This window comes from Canis lupus, chromosome 28 (genome assembly GCF_003254725.2).
Source record: "Canis lupus dingo isolate Sandy chromosome 28, ASM325472v2, whole genome shotgun sequence".
NCBI classification, from domain to species: Eukaryota; Metazoa; Chordata; class Mammalia; order Carnivora; family Canidae; genus Canis; species Canis lupus.
Genome location: NC_064270.1, coordinates 27,395,931 through 27,406,336, shown reverse-complemented (window position 1 = coordinate 27,406,336; position 10,406 = coordinate 27,395,931).

Genomic DNA, 10,406 nt, shown 5'->3' with positions numbered 1-10,406 from the left:
TGCTGAAGGTTTCTATGGGGGGATGTGGTTTCTACACATTATGTTGACCTTGAGAAGAGCCAAGGTGAGGCCCATCTCCTGCTTACTTTGAGGTAGTGTTGTGCACCTGGATCAGGCTTCTACTGAAGCCCTAGCCAGCCCTCTAACCAGCGGTCCCTGATGTGGTGATTCCCAACACTGGCACGGAGCCATGCCCATCGAGCCCTGGTGTTTCAGAATCCCACTTCTCAGGAGATCCCAATGGGCAGACACGAGATGTATTTGTTTCACAGGGCCACTGTAACAGTACCTCGAACTGGATGCCATAAGACAATAGAAGTTTATTCCCTCACAGTTCTGGGAGCTAGAAATCCAAATTCAGGGTGTTAATAGGACCATGCTTCCTCTGAAACCTTAGGGCGAGAATCCTTCCTTGCCTCTTTCCAGCTCCTTGGCCTTCCTTGGTGCCTAACTACAATCTCTGTCTTTATGGTCACAAGGCGTCCCTCTGTGTCTGTGTCTTCACATGGCTGTCTTCTTTTAAGGATGGCAGTCACACCGGATTAGGGCCCACTGTCTTCTAGGATGAGCTTGTCTAAACATGGCTAATGACACCTACAATGAGCCTCTTTCCAAAGAGGTCATAGTCTGAGGTACCGGGGGGTTCGGACTTCAACATAACACTTTATGGAGACACAATTCAATCCATAGCACTAGCTAACCTCCTGTTGCCACTAATAGGCACTCTCTCTCACCTCGCTCTGTATCTACTGGCACTCAGAGAACATTAAATGCAGCTCCCAGAGCAGCGAGACCATTGGAGGCATCAAAAGGCTCAGAAATGGGCAGAGCCAAAATATATAGCACTCTACTCCTGAGAGTCTTGCCCAGCATGGGAATGTTCATCAGGGTTCTCTGGGCAGAAAGATCAGGTGTCAGATCTTTAACTCTGCTGAACATAAAGAACTTTGATAAGAAAAAAGTTACATATTCATTTTTATGAACCTCCAAGTGTGATTTAGTATTCCCTTTATTTATGTGACAAACCATAGCCATACCTGTCACCTTGGCCTAATAGAAGCCACAGATCTGTTCATATCATCTGACATTTGTTGCACACAGCTTAAAATAATATTAGTGTTGATCACTACTTCATAATTATGTTATTAAAGCTACTATACCTGCACTCTGACATATTGCTGTTCAATCTATGTATGAAGAAACACATGGTTAGTTCACAAATTTGTCCTGTTTAATACTTTGATCATATTTCAATATAATTAGTTTCCCTTGTAATGTCATGTATTTTGCTTCCTGCATTTAAATACATTTATTGTGAGAAGAGGCCTGCATATTTCAGCAGCCAGCCAGCCAGAGGGGCCTGACACAGATACGTTTCCTCATTCAGGGAGACAACCAAGGATGTAGGTACAGGGTGACTGTCATACAAAAGAAAGCAGCAACCCAAACCTCACAGGACTTGGGAATACAGTCTAACCCATCACTAAAAAATAATAGAATACTGTTATGGACAATTATTTATAATATAGGACATGAAAAACAGGCATAAAACTGTACGATGACAGCAAACCCATGTGTATATGCACACACACAATATGATCTTGTTTTTCATTTGTAAAACAGTTGGGGGAAGGGAGAGGATGCTAGCCCATAGTGCTACCGATGGTTATTTGGATGATGGTATATCATGAGTTATTTTTATTATTTGTGTGCTTTCCAATTTTCCGCAGCCAACAGCTATTGCTTCATAATAATGCAAAAATGTTACTTTAAAAAATCTTTAGATATTTTAATCTTCTTGAGATTGTATGTTTAGAGGAAAAAAGCCACGTCTCAAGAAAAGGTAGCTGGCATGTTGTTCAAAGGGTTGGGACAAACCTCAGTGAATATAGTTAAGACTTTTTCCAACTTTCTTAGAACCCTGGGAGCTTGCGTTCCTACGGGTATAATGCTAAGCGAAATAAGTCAATCAAAGAATGACAGTTATCATATGGTTTCACTCATATGTGGAATATAAGAAATAGTACAAGGGACCACAAGGGAAGGGGGCAGAACTGAATGGGGAAAAATAGTGAGGAAGACAAACCTTGAGAGACTCTTGATTCTGGGAAACAAAGAGAGGGTGGCTGGAGGGGAGGTGTGTGGGGGAATGGGGTAACTGGGTGACAGGCATTAAGGAGGGCAGGTGATGTGATGAGCACTGGGGGTTATATGTTGGCAAATTGAAATAGAATAGAATAGAATAAAATAAAATAAAATACCCTGGGAGAATGACCCTCTGTACCCCCTCCCCCTCCCACCCCACCTCTGTCTGGAAAGGACAGGAGGAGATAGATGAGTCACCTGCCTGGGCTGGTAGTCCAGCCTGCCTCAGCTCTGCTGGCCCCCTCAGAAATGAGAGAGGCAGAAGCCTTGTCGGCCTGGCCACCTCTCCCAAACCCATAGAATTTGTAGATGACTGCTCTGGACTCAAGGTTATTGAGCTCTTCGCCCATGAAATTAAGGGGTGCCAGGATTGAAACGATTCCCTGAAAGGAGCTCTCATCTTGATCTCATCCATGGGATCATATTGCGCATCGGTGTTTGTCACCCACTAATCCAGTTGGCACTGCCTTTGAAAATTGGCTTGAACCGTAAAACGAATGCAAAAAACAGCAACCCAGTGACAGAGGTAACAAACCTGAATGAAGGCCATTAAAAACGGTTTTCATAGTATCTCATTCTTCTACAACTTCATGATTCAGATCACCAATTTCAATGTGCAAATCTGTAGCCCCTTTGGTGGAAGCTGCAATTCCTTTCCTTAATCTTGACTCTCGCCGTTTCCCCCTAGCCTATAATTTCTGGAGCGTCGTCTGTCCGGGGAGGTGGAGAGGTGATTTTACTGCAGAGCACATTATCATTATTAGCACAAGCTGCATCCATAATGAGCTCACTCTTGCCACTAAAAACAATTCCATTACCTGATAAGACAAATGTCCCTGGGTCTGGAGACACTGAAGAAACTAAGGATGAGGGCTTGCATGTTCGCTTAATGACAAAGGGGCCTTTTGTCGGGGTAACTTGACTTCCTGGAATTAAAGTGCTCTATTGCGGTCACTTCTTTATCTTTCTGTGCGAGAATCCTCTGGAGGCCTGGCTGTCGGGAAGGAAGGGATGCTGGGTCTCTTGTCCTTACTCCCCACCCCGCAGGGTGGTGACAGACTGACTCTGAACAGGATCTCAATCAAGGCTGTAACTTTGCTCCAGCTCAGCTGTGCAGCCCGTGGCTAGGAGCCAGACTCCCTGAGTTCAGACCTCAACGCTGTGTTTTTCTGGCTGTGTGACTCCGGATGCTTTCCTTAACCTCTCTGAGCCTCAAATTCCTACTTTGTACAATGAAGGCAACAAATAGCCCACTCAGTAGTCCGGTTGGTTATGAAAATAGAGAGCCCACACGTGCTCAATAAATACTGTTGTATGTCAATCACCACTGGGGCAATGAGACCCGGGAACGTTGCTGACATGGGTTGGGGTTGGGGGCATTATGTCTCTGAGCCCACACAGTGGATTATTAACAGAAAGTGGTTCAGAACCCTGGGCTCCTGGCCACTAATGAAGTGCTCTTCACTGCTGTACGTTTCTTCCAGGGATTGTACCCCAGGAGGGAGACAGAACTAGCACGACTGGCCAATAATAAAACCAGCAGCAGCTGCTAATGTGCCTGCTTATGTCAGGCTCTGGCCTAAGTTCTTTACCTGGAACAGTTTATTTAAATAGCATTCTTTATTATAAACATTGTCCCCTTATGGAATGAGGCACTTTGCTCAGGGTCACCCAGACAGTAAATGGCAGAGTCAGAACTTGAACCCAGGCCATCTGAGGCCAGAGTCTGTACACTGGCCATATCCGGTGCTCCCCTGAGGCCCTTGTCACCATAATACGAACTACTGTTACATGAGCTGTGGTTTCAACAGTGAATCGATTCAGAAAGAAAAGAGATGAGAGGATAAATGAGAAACATGAAAGTCTACTAAACACGAAGGAGCCAGCATAATGGGGGTTCAGCATGTGGAGAGTTGGGTTTGGGGGCCTCACACCCATTTGCACCATGTGACTGCTATATGAAACTCAGCCACTCAAAGCCCCAGTTTTCTTTTATAAAATGATAGTGCCTTCTTCATGAGGTTATTTGAAAGGATTAAATGGAATCATGTACACAAAGGGCATGGCCTGGCATTTTGCTGGTTTAAGACTCAGAGACTTCCCTTGATGGAGCTAAAGGCTGTAGAAAGGATCCACCAGGGGGATCCCTGGGTGGCTCAGTGGTTTAGCACCTGCCTTCGGCCCAGGGCGTGATCCTGGAATCCTGGGATTGAGTCCCACGTCGGGCTTCCTGCATGGAGCCTGCTTCTGTCTCTGTCTCTGTCTCTGCCTCTCTCTCTCTCTCTCTCTCTGTGTGTGTCTTTCATGAATAAATAAATAAAATCTTAAAAAAAAAAAAAAGAATCTGTTAAAAAAAAAAAAAAAAAGGATCCATCATGAAGTTAAGAGGTTTGCTTAAGGCCAGAGACTGGAGGCCCTCATGTCCCTGCCCCGTTCTAGCCCTGGCTCATCAGCCTCTCTCTCATCCCCAAGAGCTTCAAGAGCTGGGGTCTTGGCTCCTTTCCCAAAGGGCCTCTGAGTTCCTCAAGCAAATTATCCCCATGCCCACCCCTACACCCAACTTCTTCCCTAACAAATACCCAAAGATTGCCCTGAGGCCCCGTCCAGGTGCACTACAGTGTGAGCTGCCATCAGGTGGGAAAACCCAGCAGGCAGAGTTCCCATGTGCCCTCTCCTTGAAAGCCTCTTTTTCTCAGATGACGGAGGTGGGCTTGGTGGGGAGAGTGGGGTACAGCAGCTCCATCAGTCCTCCAAAAATAGGCTCCCCCAAGGGAAGCTGATATGTCTCCAACAAAAGCCCATGTTCATATTTGGATTGGAACCAGATTTGCTTGGATGCTCCAAAGGCTGAGTGGGAGCATGTATGTTCTCCACCTTTCTGACCAGCCTGGGGTACTTTCAGGAAGGGGCACCAGGCATTCCATGACCTGAAGGGGCCAAATACCCAGCCCCAGGGTCCTTTAGGCCTTGTTGTCCTGAAAGTCACACCAATGGCAACTCTCCCCAGGCCTCTCCCTCTGGCTGAGGCACCCCCTGCCTTTCACAGTCCGGGTGACTGGAGGCTGCCAACAGACCTCTGGCTTAATGCCATTTGACCCAAAGCCACTTATGTTTCCTTAAATCCAACATAATTTTGGTGATTGCTTATTTTTCAACCCATTTGGCTAAGGACATTTTTGACTTATTTTATAATTTGTGTACACGTTGATCACATCTGTGTCTTTGTGATGGTTGGGGCTGTTTTATTTCCTTTGGTTATCCTTTTTTCCTCATTTTATCTAACTGATTTTATCTAACATTTTGAGGACCTTTTAGCCAATGTGTCTATAAAGCTTTCCGTGAAATTTATTGTCACAGATGCAGCATTTTATTTGAGTGCTACCTCTGTCTCCTGCCCTGAAGGTGACAAGCCTTTTAATAAGACATAAATTACTAGGGCCCTCCCTCTTAAACCAAGGTTTGAAGACTTTCTAAAAGGCCAGATAGTTAATTTTTTAGGCTTCGCAGGCCATCTGGTCTCTGTCACAAATATTCAGTTCTGCCATTTTAGCAGGAAAAGCAGCTCTAGATAATATGTAAATGAACGAGTGTGGCTATGTTCCCATAAAACTTTATTTATAGGTACTGAAATTTTAAGTTCATATAATTTTCATGTATCATGAAATAAATAGTATTCTCCTTTTGATTTTTGTTTTAAAAAAAAAAACCTTAAAAATGTGAAAACTCTTCTTCCCTGAGGGTCGTACACAGATAGCCCATGGGCCCTCATTTGCCGACCTCTGCCCTACACAACAAGTTAACCCAAGGGGATGTTGCTAGGTAGGATCTAATCATAAGTGATGCATCTTTTAAGTAATTTGGGTCAAGCAGTTACCCTCTTAAGAGAAACCCCTTGGAGGCTCTGGGAAATAGAACCACGGTGCAAGTGGAACACAGAACATGGTCCAAACTCACCGTGGAAAGAGAGCAGGGTAAGGTGATATGGAGCTCAGATTAGCTGGAGGAAGCGTGCAATGGGTAGAGAGAAAAGGTAGAGACAAAGGCCTAGCAGAGGCTTTTCATACCCTGCATTACAGTTAAAATCTAATTTAGATGAAAATAGCACAGAAATTAAACGTGCATGTGAGGCTTTGGTGGCTAAGTTGTGTACTCAGTAATGATAGCTTCACCAAATCTACTCCCGTGGCTGGAAAACAAAGATGCTTTTTGAAATTTGATTTTGTTGTTTTACAAATTGTTTGAGCTTTGTGAATAGTGCAAACCCCATTTCTGATCTGCCTGAAACAAAAATAGAACATTAAAGTGTTTAAGATTCAATCAAAGCCTTGCTGTGAGCGGCACAATATTAAAATAACAGAAAAATCAATTCAATTTTTATTTTGAACATGATTTGTCACAAATAGCATTCTAATAGATAACACTGATTATATGGTAGCAAATGTAATTTATATATACCGAGCTCTACGCCTTTGTCAGAGTCATCATTAAGAAATTTGACACATATGCAGGAGAACAATAAATGTCAACTGAAATATATACCAGTTAGATATAAATGGGATGCTGAAATGCGTGATGCTGGCACACGCTATACTTATAAGTAATAATATGCAGCCTAAAGTAGCTCGCGTTTTCAAACAAGAGCTCTTTTTATGTTGTCATTTAAAATATCTCATATTTCTGAAGGTCAGGAATAAATGGCACTATTAGCATTAAAAGCTAGTAAAAGAAAAAGTAATTTGTTGTTCATTTAACATAACATGTTATGAAATAGCTTTGTAAAGTATTCATTATTTTTCCCCCATGGAGGCTGAGAAGACAAGACGAAGACGCCTGGTTCTTAATGGAGGGCTTTGTATCGCACCTTTGGTACCATTAAATCTTGATTCAGTGAGATCTTTGTAGGAATTACGTGGTTTGTGCCAGGGCAGATAAATGCTGAGAAATAAAGCTGTCTTTACATCTGTGGTCTCTGCTGGCTCTGGCAGGGTATTGCCCAGGTCCTGGGTTTTGTCCTCATCCGTATTGCCAGTTGGTACAGGCACGACAGCATGACACTGGGTACAAGTGACAAGACTATCAGAGGCTGAAGATGGAGAGTTTTGATGTGACAAGTGCAGGTTCCCAGGATAAGGAGGAGGGAGGCTCCTGCTGTGTGTCTCCACAACAGTAGCTGATAAATCAGAATTTGAATATAAAAAGAGGCATGGGACCATCTTAGGGTCACCTCTCACCGGCAACCCCTCCTACCAGCCACAAGTTCTGAATTCCAAAATATTGTAAAGCCTTAACTCTCTCCTTTTTCTTTCACAACTGGATACAAAATTAAAACTACAAAGAATAGCATTGACAAACACCACTGTGACCACCTTGTGGAATGAGCAAAGATGAACTTTTTTTGTCATATTTGCTTTGTGTCCTATTGTAACAAAAATAAGTGACATTGCTGAGAAGGAAGGATTCTGAATGTCCAGGTTTTGATATTTTGTAGCACATATGCAGGGGGTAGCAGTATTTTAAGAATAATAAGGTAGATAAATGGTAGATAAATGGTAATTTCTGTTTCTAAATGCTATCTTCCCATTTGCTTTTCCCCCAACAGGACATTTGGGGGATCTACCCATGTTGGTATATTGAGCTACCCATATATGGACACTTCATTTCTTTTTTATTGCTAAAAGCAGTCTGATGGTTTCAAATGTCATGTTAATTTCATTTATATTCTGCTCATTACTGGTGAAAGTAACTCAAATATTTATTTTTATTTTTTAAGGATTTTATTTTATTTACTTATTCTGGGGAGAGAGAGAGAGAGAGCAGGGGGAGAGGGACAAGCAGACTTAGTACAGGACCCGATACGGGGCTTGATCTCAGGACCCTGAGATCATTACCTGAGCAGAAATGAAGACTCCAACACTCAATGGAGTGAGCCACCCAGGCACCCCAGTAACTCAAACATTATTCAGATCCCCCTTTGTGCATTTCCAGGCTCGTGTCCCTTTGTCCATTTTTCTATTGGGCTGTCCTTTTCATTATGTATGCTGGGTTCTAATTCAAATACCTTTTGAATTCTATCCCCTTCAATACCTTTTCTGAAGCTGCACCTGTCTTTATTCTTGGTCATGGTGACTCTGACTCTTAAAGAATAACTCAGGCCCACCTGCTCTTCCTGCTTCCTTTATTGGCTGTCGATCACGCATTAGGCACTGCACTGAGGGATTTGCATGCTTCCTCTTATTTAATCATTACAGCCACCCTGTACTGGAGGGCTACTGTTATTCCTGGGGAAGCGCTGAGGTTGGAGATGTGCAGTAACCCACCCAGGTAGTTCAGATAGAAAGACAAGACACGGGGACTCAAAGCCAGCTCTGCCATCCTGTGCAGCGCAATGTTACGGGGTGAGAGGTGGTAAGAGTAAAAGATTAGCAAGTGTTCTTACAAACTCCTAAAAGGAAACATACAGAGTACTCAATCCTGGCTATACATCTGCAGGAGAACTTTAAAATTATTGGTACTGGGCTCCACCCCAGAAATTCTGACTACCCTAGAGTGTGGCCTGGACATGGGGTTTTCTTTTAAAGCTACCAGGTCAGGAGGCCTGGGTGGTTCAGCGGTTGGGCACCTACCTTTGGCCTGGGGTGTGATACTGGAGTCCCGGGATCAGGTCCCACATCGGGCTCCCTGCATGGAGCCTGCTTCTCCCTCTGCCTGTGTCTCTGCCTCTCTCTCTCTGTGTCTCTCATGAATAAATAAAATCTTAAAAAAATAATAAATAAAGCTACCAGGTCAGTTCTGATATGCAGCCAGGGCTGAGAACCTCTGCTCTATAATTTGCAGCTTTATTGAGACCTAGGGAGCCTTGTAGATCCCCCATATGGACTGTTTCACTATACTAGGGCAAGATTGCTGGATAGGGTCTCAAGAAAAGAATGTAGAAAATACCAAGAGAAAAGGCTAATAAAGAAAAACCACTAGGTGTTGAGCTCAGGCACTGCTGTTCTGCTGCAAGTTTGAGGCATCCCCGTAAAGGGGAGGAGGAGTTCCTTCCACCCTCATTCTCGGAATTTTGGAATGAATCACCTGCAGTGCTCTGTTACAAAGTCATTCCCAGAACTGCTATCTGAAGCCGTTTCTGGATTCTAAGAATTGAACAGTAAATACCCCAAGTCCTGTCCAGCTGGTGTACCCCGTAGCACCACACTTCAGGTCCCAAAAGTAACATGTGCTACCTGTCACCAGCCTTCCTCTTGCAAGGCCCCAGGAATAAGTGGGCAGGCTGGCCAGGGGGTGTGGGAGGCCACATGTGGGCAGAAGGCCAGGCCAGAAGGGCTGTGCTCCACACGGGCCCCCACTGCTCTGCCTGGAGAGGCACCAAGACTCCCAAGATCTGGGCACCTACTCCATTTGCTCAGTGGCCTTAAAAGGCCATACCGACCAGGCATGGGAGGGAAAGCTGGAGACCTGGGCCTGGCTGCACCTCCTGGCCTTAACCTAGTGTGAGTTCAGGTGGTTCAATCCCTCTGGGCAGCCCCTTGGATGATGGTACCTGCAGAACCTTCCATGTAGGAGCCAAGTCCAGGCCCTGTGAGGAGACACCCAGGCCCTTCACTTGACTTACCATTTCCTCCCAGTGAGAAGGATAACCTGGGAAAAAATATTTGCATCTGACATAATATTTCAATTAAAAAAAAGATTTTATTCTCAAGAGACACAGAGAGAGAGAGAGAGAGAATGAGGCAGAGACACAGGCAGAGGGAGAAGCAGGCTCCTCGAGGAGCCCGATGCAGAACTCGATCCCAGGACCCAGGATCATACCCTGAGCTGAAGGCAGATGCTTCAGCTCTGCCTGAGCCACCCAGGCGCCCCAGAATATTCCAATTTTCTTAATTTTAAGGTGCTCTTTAAAGTAAAGAATTATATGAAAAAAAAATGCTACAATTGGCAAATGACTTGGACAATTTACAGAGAAAGACAAAGAGCCATTAAACACTGAAAAGATGGTCACTCTCATTCATGGTAAAACAAATACAAATTACAATTTAAGGAACGGCACCTTAATCTCCCCAATTCAAAAATTGTTAGACAATTCATCATGCTGGTAAGAGTGCAAAGCGCCCCCGTCAGAAGGAACCACAGTGAAATACCAGGATTTGGCTTTCCTACAAGGTTGGCCATTTAACATGGGTCAGCTGACTGTGGTGTTGGGGGGGGGTGTAAGTTGGTACATTGGCAACAGAGGGCAACCTGGCCACCCTGACCAAAGG